Source organism: Tympanuchus pallidicinctus, unplaced genomic scaffold (genome assembly GCF_026119805.1).
Source record: "Tympanuchus pallidicinctus isolate F22 unplaced genomic scaffold, pur_lepc_1.0 scaffold3, whole genome shotgun sequence".
Lineage (NCBI taxonomy): Eukaryota > Metazoa > Chordata > Aves > Galliformes > Phasianidae > Tympanuchus > Tympanuchus pallidicinctus.
Genome location: NW_026294747.1, coordinates 949441 through 962104, shown reverse-complemented (window position 1 = coordinate 962104; position 12664 = coordinate 949441). Strand labels below are relative to the sequence as shown.

Genomic DNA, 12664 nt, shown 5'->3' with positions numbered 1-12664 from the left:
CTTTGTGTTCTGTGTGCCTGTTGTTACTATTTATTTTTTCTCTTCCTAGCTAGCTACCTTTCTTACCGTGGGAATGCTCCATAAGTATTTGCATCAACAACAATACATGTTTTAGAGACCTGGAGAAATGATTACTGCAGTGTGGTATTTGGACTTCTGCTTCTGTGAAGATCTGACTGAATGACTCAAGGAGGTGAGTTTTATGGACTGCTAAAGGAGGTAGGCTTCCTGAAATTACTTACAGTAATTACTTATAAAGTCTTACAGTACATTTAAACAGTATGTACTGTTGTATGTACTGATGTAATTCCAGGGCAGTCAATTGAATAATTTATCCTAGGGAAAAATAAGACAGCAATTGTTTCCAGCTCCTCATTCTGGATACTCCTGTCATAGTCACTAAACTGAGATTTGTGGTTACAGTGATGGAGGGAAAAAAGAAATGAAAAAAAAAAAAGTACTGTACTTTCAAGGGTCAAATTTCTGTTGATGTCACTGAAAAAAGAACAGTTTCATTCACAGGAAGACTATAAGATTTTTTCCTCCAGGTGATAGGTAAATATGGGGTGCTCCAAAAGTACTGCCTTCTATTTTGTTATGTTGTCCTGTGACATCGAACATGGATACTGGTGGTATGGCAGTAGGGGTTGAACCTTCCCACCGATATTCTATTACTTTTTGTTGTCGTGTGACAGATTGCAGCTGAAAAATTGCTCTATCAAATAGTGTTATTGTGCTCTTTATTGTGCATAGTTTCCATGGAAATAAATAGAAAGCATTATTTTTGGAGCATCCTACATCGATTCTTCTGTTTTGGTTCTGGACATTCTTATTTTTTGCATGATATCTGCATCTGTTAGAATCCAAAGAAACCACAGAATCACCACGGTTGGAAAAGACCTCCAAGAACATTCAGTCCAACCATCCACTTACCAACCATATTTCCCCACTAAACCACGTCCCTTACATCTAAACATGGGATGGTAGCCTCATATAGAAGTGACTCCTCTGTTTTATCTCTGTTTTATATATTGCCTCTCCGTCAACGTCATCTTCAAGGAAAATAACAATTACTTTCTTATCCCAAATTCTAATTGCAAAATGTAATGACTGTAGGTGGATAACAACGGCTAAACAGGGACCAACATACAACACAGAGGAAACAATCATTTGAAATGAGAAATTAGTCTTCTGCTGTGAGGAAAATAAGTCATTCTTTCTATATTTAAAATAGGAACTTCTGAGAACTTCATCTTTGCTTTCCTATAGCAAAGAAGAAAAATACATGGAAATTTCAGTCCACTTATATTTTCTATGTATGTTTCTGAGAAAAAAAAAAAAAAATTGAATGTAAACTACTGAGTCTCACACCACTGTCTTGGTATGTTGTGGTTATGGCATGTGGTTTATTTATTTCTGAAAATGATGTAAAATTCTTGATGTTCTTCCTATTTTGTTCTGAATAATCTTTTCTGAATGGAACTTTGTCTCCTAATTCAAGTGCCACTAAAATAAAGGTTAACCTCACTGACTGTATATAACTTCAGTGGAAAAGTTTTTATAAATTATCTTGTTGTTTCACAGGCCTTGGAGAGTGCTGTTGTGGATAGCAATGAGGGTGACTCATCTGGCTATAGAGCTGGAAATGGAAATGTAATATTAAAGAAAATAAATAACAAGACTGAAAAGAGAATTAAATGAGGAAATGAGGCGTGAATGCGTGAGACAGAGGTTAGTCTACTGCATGTAAGTAGATATTGCATAATTATTTGGGAAGCAGAACTTAGTAAGGGAACTGTAGGATTATGAGTGAACTAGAGCACTCTAGGATATGCCTAGCAATTTCTTTATTGCAGCAGGTAGATCTGCCACTCTGTGGTGTATAAGGGATAGCTTGAAAACCCCTTTCTTTGAAAAAATGCATTATGAGTAGTGATTAATTTGTATTGCTTACGTATGTGTTACAATGAATTATTTGCATTGCCTATGAGCAGTTTATCATATTCAGATTTCCAAAATCATTCTTCTAAAGAAAAAACAAACAAAAAAACCATATAAATTTACTTTAAAACACAAGAAATAGGTCTTGAAACTTAAGCTTTGTTGCATGAAAATCTGAACTTAGAGCTAGCAATACTTGAGAACTCTTACACTTTTACAAATTGATCTGTAAAGGCAGCTGAGACTGAATTTGGTGCACAAAGTTACTTTTCTACGTCATTTGACAACTGACTGTACCCTTACTGCTGCAGAAATGCTTTGCTTTTCCTATGTCAGTTACTCAAATGTCAGTACAGCATCAGGTCGTAAAACAAACCCCTCTCCAAAATTTCATGCAAAAATTCATTAGAAAGAATGAATATTTTAAATTTTAACTCCAGTAAATGTAATATATAATATACTATAATATATATAAAATAATATATAATCAAACTATATCTATAATAACTAAATAATGTGTAAGGATGTGCTACTACTCATAAAAGCATTGTTGCTGTGAAGTCTGTAAGAGGTTACATAAACAAAAGCAATTAAGAAGAAATTCAAAATAAAACCTATCTTTCAAAACTCTGGGCTTGTGTATACATGTAAGCTACAAACAGAGGACAAAACTGCTCAATAAGTTTCATGTGAAACCTTGTTAGCAATTTGTATCAACAAAATAAATAGAGGTTAATTGAGGTGCGCTCATAAACATTTTGCTGTCTGAGCAAATAGTTTTTATTTGTAAAACTAATTGAGCCTTTTGTGGTTTGTTTTTTGGAACTGTGATATAGACATTATCATACAATCCTGTTAGAAAAACAGAATAAAAATTGCATGATCAGCTTCTTAATTGTAGATAGTAATGTATTTATATTCATATTATGTATTAGTTACATAATATATTCTTATCAATATGTATGAATAATATATTTTCATTATAATTCTTTTGTCAAAATAGATCATATAGAGAGACCTTTTTATTCTCCAGGTTTTATTTTGGATTTGGAAAGAAACAAGAATGGTACAATTGAGGATTATGAGATTTCTTATCTTACACCTCACAGACTTTAGGATAGTCTTCATGGAAGGGCAGAGGTCTGGATTAATAACAGGAGGTTGCAAGTCTCTAAGTTCAAGCCCACCTGGGTCGGGCCCCACAGGTCTGAACATACAAGTGAGATCAAATAATTATGCTACTTGCCAAAGCCATTATTGATAATTGATGATGTGGTGGAGGAAGCAGGGCTTAGCACAGCTAGACCATATTCTAAACTCATCTGTTTAGCTTCAGACTGGTGAAAGTCACAGCATAGGTCCTTGTATTTAGAAGAAGGCTGTGTCTTTCTTAAATCTGAATAGACTTCGTTCCCAATTATTTCCTTTTTATAGGATGAGCTGTGTCAATACTTTCAAGGCACTTTCCAAGGCCCCCATAATAAGCTACTGAAATATCACTAAACTTGTGTTCTTGACAGCTAAAAAGACTAAAGACCTAATAGTGTTTGTTATTTGCCTTATACAAGCCAATTCATTTCCCATACACATAAAATACAAATATAGTCTTTTTTAAAGGAAATGAACCATTTGGAAACTGAAGAACAAAATAAATCAGATTCCCCAGTGTCTCATCAAGTGCTGGAAGCCTGAATCTAAATTTAGAAAAGGCAAATGAAAATACATTCTGTATTAAAGTGTCAAGAGTGGTTTAAAAAATGTTGGTTGTAAAGCAAAGTGTCACTTATAGTATATGTTTGTATATTCCCTAAAAAAAAAAAACAAGCACTAGGACTTCTGAGGTTGGACAGAGCAAGAATAGAATGGCTGCCCTTCCAGATATGCCTAGCATTCAAAGTAGGGTCCCTGTGCACAGGAGCTCTCACTGCCACAGCTGTAGAGGAAAATTCAGTTTTTACACTCTCTGCTGCAGTGCAGGATGAGTGGTGGCAGGTTGACAAAGCTCTGTTATATCCCACATCAGATGTTTTTGTAAGAGGGGATAGCCAGGTCCAAGGTTCATTTATAAACATTTTAGCAGTCTAACAGAATCTAAGTAACTGCTAAATAGGTCCTGGCTGCTCCAGGTAACTGTGTTCATATTTGAAATCTTTTCTCCCTCAGCAAATATTCACCAAATAAAGCGAGTAGCTGTTCCTGCATTTACTTCCTTGCTAAGACAGATGCTGCCTTATTATCGGCAAACAGCCTTCTGATATAAAATAGTAAGTGCAAATCAGAATGGATCTAAATATTGATATTTGAAAGTTGTAGTTGGTCTGTTCCAACAAAAGATGGCACTGCTGTTTTCTTCAGAACTGTAAAGTCTATTCATTGAAATTAAATACTTTTAAAACAGTTCCCTCATGTTTGTCACAGAATATGCTCACTGAGATTGGTATTTGTTATTACTTAGCTATTACTTAGCTACCAAAGGCCTTAGACCTTTGAAAAGCACATATACATCCACAAGAAGTCCCAACTGGAAAAAACTAAGTGCCAATAATTCACAAAATACTCTTACAATTTTATTGCGTTAACACCCTCTTGGAGTCCAATTTAATCTTGATCATTATTTTATGGAGATAGTTTTGTAACAAATAAGAAATAGAAGGAAAATATTTTTGAAGATTCTCCCTGACCTGTCTTTCTTTATGAGATATTTATTAACAATATTTTTTTGAAATGCCCCTGGATCCAGGTGCACCCTTCCTTGACATTTTCTGCCAGTATTACATGTGTGCTGCTAATAAGATTTTACACAACTCTGAACTTGTTCCATTGCCTTAATTCAAATGAATTAGCTTTGTATTTCAGAGCTAAGCAAAAATTAGGTATGAGTACTAATCCCATAAATAGTATAGATTAAGATGACAATAAGGAACGAATAGAATGTACTTTCTTAGTGTGAAATAGACTGCACATCCCCAATTACAAAATAAATTTGCAGTAGGTCTGTGTTAAAATTAAAGCATCTACCTGTTACCATGACTAAAACCTAAAAAGAAAGCAAAAGCCAAACCCCCAGACAATAATAACCATGGTATGTAAATCGTAAGTAGTCATTTCAGATAAAACTAAATTAAAAAAATGGACATATTCAGCATCTTGCAGGAATACACAAAAATCATTCCATACTTGTCATCACCTTATCCCAGTATGATCTGATGTAATTTAGTTTGAATGACACCATCAAAAACTCAAATGTCCCAAGTTATCCAATATGCTTTACGTTAAGTGGAACCAAAAAATTCAGATGCGTTTGGATAAAAATTACAATATATTCTGATACTGAGGGAGCTTTTTTCCTGTCATTTTTTGGTGATATTTCTGTATGTCGGAAGCTACATCTCAGATATGCTTTCAACTTTCATTTTGGGTTTGTTTTTCTAAGAATACAGTCATGTTATGCTGTAAAGAACCTTTCTTGTTCTTTTTCAATCCTTTCCATACTTTCCTCCAAAACAAGGATCAAAAAAAATAAAACCTGCCAGGCAAATGATCCTGTATTCTCAAAGCATCCTGAAGTTGAGAATAAAGGTTTCTTATGAAAAGAAGCATGTAACAAACACCTTTCAAACTACAATAAACTATTCTCAACATGGTAAAGCCCCAGATATTCCAGCTTCCTTGCTGCTAGTGATCACCTCCATTCAAAATGGCAGCCAGCGGAAGTACTGAGGAAGCAAAAGCTATAATTCAAAGATGATCATGGAAGCGTATCACAATGAAACTGTAACAGTTCAAACAGTGAAATAATACAATTTCTTAAAACAGTAATACTGACCTTTTTATTGGCAGAGGTGTCTTTCCATGCAGCTCACCAGTCTCACCACTAAACAGGACAGTGACGCATTGACAAACGCTTACAACTGTCTTTAATGAGTGGAAGGAGAACTGCAGTTTTACAGGTCTTTGCACATTTGCACAGCAAGACATCACCTTGCCTCATTAAGAATACATTACCACTTTGTTTGTATGTTCAGAGTCTTTTTAATGAGATTCCCCTTAAAATACTGTTCGGAGAGAAGCAGAATATTAGCACATATGTATTTCAATCATATGTTCAATGCAGTAAATTCAGGAAAAAAAAAGAATTGTCAAAGAAGTGCAATACGTGGGTTTTAGATTTTCTCAAAATTAAGATTTAAAAATTACTATTAACCTTTAAAAATTACTATAATGTGTATTTTGTCCTTTCCCTTTGTCTTTTGTCCTTTTTCCTTCGTATTTTGTCCTTTGTCCTTTTATCCTCTTCTAATATAACCTTGCAGTTGGGCATTTATCCAAATTTAAACTCTTTTATCATTTTCCAGTTTTACCCTGGTTGGTTTTCTTTCTTTCTTTCCCTCCCCCCTTACCTGATGTTCCAGGATGCATTATACAACAACTTTGCTCCACATTCTTCCCTTCCTGTCTCAGAACTCTTTGCCCTTTCTGTGTTCTGCCTGCTTCACTGGAGAACTATGTCTATATCATGGCTGCATTCATTCAAGCTGGAAATCAGAAGAAGGTGAGTACTGAAGACCAAGTGCAGGAAACTTACTGTCTTTCCAAGGAGCTGAACTTCCTGTTCACTCATTGCTCATGGAGAGCTCTGCTGACTCCTGTCACAACCCCAACTCGCAGCCGTTCCCCAGAGGTAGCCAAACAGGCACAGCTCAGGAAATTCCTGTAATTGAATTATGTCAGCTGCCGAAAATATTCATTGCCAAAGTTCTTACAGAAAAGAAGAGAAAGTAATATTGAGAAAAAGAGCTTAGGGAAGAGGGACTGAATTTTATGCTCAAAATTAATGCTAACATAATAAAAAATGTTCATAGTAGTCAATCACATTGCAACCTTTCCCACATCTTAAAAATGTACTTGACTATTTACTGCAAGAACACAGTAATTTTCACCAGGTACTACTGTTTCATGATGCTGCATTAGCAAATCAAGCAGTAGACCAGGGGTTGCAGGTGTCTTTCAAACACTGCCATTCTTTCACAATTCGTACCACAACAAACAATATGCAGAGTTAAAAAACACTCAGCGTTTCCTGCAGGTGATATTTATTTATCAAGATATCATCATATACTAATGTAGACATGCTGAAAACTTAGAACTACATTTAGATTAATTCATAACGAAGACATATTTAACATAGCATAGAGATAATTAAGGAATTTGAGGTAAAGGACACTTCGTTTTTTTACTTCCTATGAAATTTACCATGCATTAAATTTAGTGAAAATCCTTTAGACCAATTCATTTTCTGAGTTATCTAGTTATTAAACAAGTTACCTCCCCATATGTGTAAAAATGTCATAAATGCATTCCTTAAGATTACATCAAAATCTATATGCTAAAAGGCTAAGCACGGTGCAATGGCAATAGAAAACATGTCAGAGTATGGTATCACTGTAGCATGACAAATTCCCTGAAATGAAGGCTTGGGCCCCAATCTTAAAATTCAGTTGGATGTTTTTGTATTGTTTTCAAGAGTTTACTGTAGATAATCAAGAATCTTGAGTAAGAGATGATTAGAAAAACTGATTCTAAGCTGAAGACTTCAGCTGCCTGACACAAGATGACTGTATTAATAAAGAATTTGAAACATGAGTTAAGCTTTCACAGTATCAAATCCATAATCAGGAAAAATAAAAAATAATTAGACTGAAGAAACTCAGAGGAGTAGTGTAATCTCTTTGTCTCTGAGAACGGCACATCATAAATATTTCTTCAGTCATCAGAGAAAAATAATTTTGGCTCTTCTCCCCTCTACTGCTGCTCATAAAATAGAGGAGCTGTGCCTCTGTAATTAGCTTGGAAGGTAGCTTCTCCTCTTCCTCCCACCACATGCTTTAGCTTGAAAACAATAGTTTCATACTTCCAGCACAATTAAACACAAGGCACTGACCTTTCTGTGGCATAAGTGAGAAATGATCAAGATTAAGGCCAGTGGTTAGCGACATCAACTCCTGGAAGCATTTATCATCTCACTGGGCTTGAAGTTCATGAGATCCCCACTGTGTTGTGGTTTGAAGCAATTCTGAAAGGAAATAAACACATTCTGCTGTTTGTTCCTGTCTTTGCAAAGGCATTTTGTAGCTCGTTGGAGTTTTGTTCTCGTTGGAACATATGAAATTTAGAATAAATACCTAAGGTGCTCACTGTCCTGATCAATAGCCAGTACACTATTTTAAATAAATGGTTAGACTGCACTCTCAATCTCTGGCAAATGGAAGTTGTACACACTTACTCACCTTTAAATTTATCTACACTTGAATATGTAGTTTTTTGGACCAGGTGAAAAAGTCAGGAATCTAATAAGGAAATGATTTTAAAAAGAGGTTTTTAATTTCAATAAAAAAATTAATTTTGTTCCAAAATTTGATATTGAAAATCTGTCACAAAGAAATTTTACAGTTCTAGATTTCTGCTATAGATTAAAATAAATACATCTAGAACATTTCTGAAACAGAACATGCTCTTTTTCTTCACAACTTGCCTAAAGAAACCAATGTTTTCCTTTGGTTCCTAAAAATTGAAATCAATGCTGTTGAATTTCAAACATACTAGTACTGTATGTAAACTTTGTTTCAGTTCACAATTTGATTAATGGATCAAAGAGCTTTGTTAATACAATACAATTCTGAATTCTGATTATTTCAACATTTATTTCAAACTGCTTTTTTTTAATCACACTTGTAAATATACCAGAAACGCCCACTTTAATTATTAATACTATTCAAAATCAGTATGAATAGCCTCTGTCTTAAAAATTGCAATTAAAGTAATGTGGAATAGAAATCCAATATCTAGATTACAGTATGCAAAAAAAAAAAAAAAAAGGTTATTTTAATTTGTGATATTTGCAACAGGTGTAATTTGGACTCAATCTCTGTTTGTGTTAAATGCAGCTTCCATGTGGAATATTCATAACATTAAAAAAAAAAAAAGTTTTAAAAAGTTCTGGAGTACCAATAAATTATTTGATTCTAATTTCTGTGAGGTCAAAAAGAACTATGACTTTTTCCTCAAGATTTACATCATTATAATTTAAAAAAATACAGGATTCCCTAACCTTATACTTTTCCACTGGTATCTCATCTTTTTCCCTCTCTTTGGTTTTACGTTACTATTCCTCTTGTACCCCAAAACTTGAACCCTTGAGTTCAATCATCTGAGACCTTGAAAGAAGGGAAAGATGAAACAATTAGTTGCTACCTTGAGGGTTCCACAAAGTTATTCTTGCAGTTCTGAGGAAACTTCACAGATTATGACTTTCAAGCTCTGATGGAAAGGACCCAATGGAAAACAGAAGAGCTATCAAATGGTCTGTTAGTTGTTTGTGTGATGCTATCATCTCCTAACAATATGCTAGTTGTATCTAGCTCCTTCCCAATAATAAAATAACAGATGTTATTATTCTATAAGAGCTGCTTTGAAAGTAACACCTCCTATTTTATTATGCTGGCCCACGGCATTAGAGGTGCATGCTGGGGGTAGAGGATGAATTTTCCCACCATTAAATTTTGTTGCTGTGAGACAAATGGTAGCAGAGGGGCACTCTGATAAAATGGTGTATGAAGCAAATGTGTGTAAATGAATTCGTCCATGCTGAGCATTTGTAGATACCAAACAGTGAGTAGATGGTGCATTTCAGCAGTGGTTACTGTGACACTGGGTCACCTCCACCAGTGCAGATTTTTACAAGCGTGGCATGCAGGCTCTTGTTCATCACTGGCAAAAAAAAAAAAAAAAAGAAACAGAAAAAGAAAAAAAAAGCATATCTTGTGGCAGTGACTCTGTTGGAAAAGAGCAGCTGAGAATTTGCTCCATCAAATATTTTAGTTGTGCTCTTTGCATCTGTTGTAGCTCCCACTGAAGTAAATAGGAGGCATTACTTTCAGAGTATAGCCTTAAAGTGAATGACATGCTATACAGATTGCTCTCTATCCAGCCTGTCCTTTTGGAGTGAATTATTGCAAGGAAATGGATCATCCTCCTTATCTACATAAATTGTATATAATATAGCCTTTTTTAAGTGATGCAAACTCATATACACCTATTAAGGTATTATTTTATTAAACTAATGCGATTAAAAAAAATAAAAAGCAAATGAAACAGCTAATTAGGTATTTATAACTTGTGTCAAAACAGCCCAATTTCTACCATGATTGATCTGAATCACAGAATTGTAGGCGTTGGAAGGGACCTCTAGACTTCACTCAGTTGTCAGCCCACTTCCCTATCCACTCGTCTATCTGGTTTTCCTTTTTCCAGATCTAGTCAGTCCAGTTCCTATCTCAAAGAACTTTCTCACTTCTGATTGTCTTTTTGAGTGTTCTTACATGCTGGTAACTTGCTCATCTACTGATACCATGGTTCTATATGTGTAAATGTTTTGTCTGTGATTCTTTAATCTCTCATTGAAAGGAAAAACAACTACCAAAACAGTAAAACAAGATCCAAACTCAAATGCATCCAAAATTTTTTCTGACTAGAAAATCACAATGCATTTTCTCAGATTATCCAATATAGGCATAAACGACAGAGAAGTAAAAATTGTGGCCATGAAACTTCTTTCAGATCTTAACATACAAGGATGAAATTGTGTTAAAGATCCTCTCTTATCTCCGTGCTTATTTTATTATTTGGGTTTCTTGATTCTCTACCTGATGATTTATAATCTTTTTATCCTCTTACACCTCCCTCATCTTATGGAAAACATACTATGAAGGATTCTTTTTTTTTACATCACCTTTTAATTTAACCAGAATCTGTTTCTAATTTTAGTGGTTGGGATTATAAATTACTGCAAAAATTTAAACAGATGTGAATTTCCTTCTCACAGTGAGAAGGCAAACCTGGTCCAGATGCAGAACAATAATGCCAAGTGTGGCAATGGCTGGGCTCTCCAATGTTTATAAGGGATATTTTTGATATATGTATGTATGCACATATATTTAAAAACCTCTTGATCTCATTCAAAACATTTTTTGAAGAACAGGCTATTTTGTTCCTATCCATCTTAAGGTGTTTCTCTGCATAGAGATCTGTAATGAATAAAATTGTAAAAGTTGTTCATGGCATGTAACAGTTATTTTTAAGGTTCTGTGGAACACCCTTGAACAATTAAGTAAAACTCATACTTTAATATCTCTTATTCTTTCTTTTTGTTTTTACTAATTTTGATAGAATAGGCAACATTTTTTTTCCCTTTACACGTGATTTTGTATGTTATTCCATGATATGTTGGAAGTTTAGAAATATATAATTAAAATGGCCATGTAGCTAAAAAGATAAGGAGACATCTAAGTCATTAGTCCTGTTCAGTTGCCTACAAGTTAAACCAGTCAGTTGAGCAAGTTTATATTTAGTCTGAACCTACATACATCATATATAAAATTTATCAGTCCTATCTGTCATCTGAAAGAAATTTTGGTAAATATGTATAAAATAAATGAACTTTAATGCTATTATTTTATTAGATAAAAAGATTAATTACCTTTAGATGAGTTTCAGAAACCAAAAAAAATCCTTCCAAAAATTCCTGAAGAGCTGAGCAGGACAATCCAACTGAGCTGGTGCAACACAAAGTGATTACTGTGCAGCATCTTCCAGTGGAATGGTTGTTAACTTAATGAAATAATAAAAAATACCATGATTAGCATCAAACGAGGTACAGTGTTTAATAACATCCAGTTCTGATATTTATTTAATTGTGTGACAAAAAGAATGGCTATATTTATTATGCTTAGGAAAGTTAAAGTGGTTTCCATAAAGTTTAAACACGTTTGTTTTCACATAATAGCTTTTCAAGCCAACAATGGTAAAATAATACTGTAAATCTGACCCTGAAAAGAAATTATGTGATTTTTTTTTCTATGACAACAGAATTAGACAAGATTAAGAAGGCATATAATTGCATTTAAGTGCAATGAATTAAATTCCTTCTTCAATACCACGTATCTTTCATCTAGTACAGGGTAAGTCATACTTTTTTAGAAACTCAGGCCTAATATTTTCAGTTCAGTTTTCATTTTATAGTATTGTCCTCCTTAGGGAAGTCCTGTGAGTGTTCTCATAGAATAACAGTATAATGGCTAACTCTGATTGGCTCAGTTTGTGTCTTTTCCACAGACTCCCCATGTCCAACAAACCTTGGACAAATTCTTCTATCTAGTTCTGAGCGCTCCATCTCTTTTAGGAAAGCTGGTTATGCTCTATTCTTGAAGTGCCATGATAATCAGGACCACCACTGAGAATGCTATTAACTGGAATTCTGACAGATTTCTTTTCCAGGCTTTTGTCTGTGATGTTAAGATAGATTTTCATATATTATGAGGTAAATAGTGTGAAATAATAGGTTTGTTTGCTTCCATCCTCAAATCCTCAACTTTAAGATAAATATCCAAGAGAAACCAGTTTGCAAATACAAAGTTGCTCAGTTTCATAATTCTACATTCTAGCATCTTTTTTTTTTAATTCTCTCCCTTCTAGTTTGCCATTTTTCATCTGCACATACATCAAAATGATGAAACAAGTCCTCACTGTAAAGATTTTCTTTCTGCCTTTAAACATAATGCTCACTCACATTCCTAATGCTGTAATGATCATCCAGTATAACTGAAAATTCTTGATGGCTGAGATTCCTTTTCATGAGCAAATTACAAATGGCAATAAAATGAGTTTT

General features: G+C 34.2%; 2 long non-coding RNA genes across 2 annotated transcripts in view; one reads left to right on the top strand and one right to left on the bottom strand.

Annotated features, from left to right (window-relative positions):
• The window catches only part of LOC128085320 (uncharacterized), a 110739-nt gene extending 107976 nt beyond the window's left edge, over nt 1–2763 (top strand). The window contains exons 4-5 of the long non-coding RNA XR_008208893.1: nt 50–219; nt 1585–2763. This is a non-coding gene — a long non-coding RNA (uncharacterized LOC128085320). The remainder of the gene's footprint in view (nt 1–49; nt 220–1584) is intronic.
• A 2390-nt stretch (nt 2764–5153) lies between these two features.
• The window catches only part of LOC128085321 (uncharacterized), a 167827-nt gene continuing 160316 nt past the window's right edge, over nt 5154–12664 (bottom strand). The window contains exons 5-8 of the long non-coding RNA XR_008208894.1: nt 11477–11607; nt 7883–8014; nt 6527–6652; nt 5154–5996 (exon numbers count right to left, since the gene is read on the bottom strand). This is a non-coding gene — a long non-coding RNA (uncharacterized LOC128085321). The remainder of the gene's footprint in view (nt 5997–6526; nt 6653–7882; nt 8015–11476; nt 11608–12664) is intronic.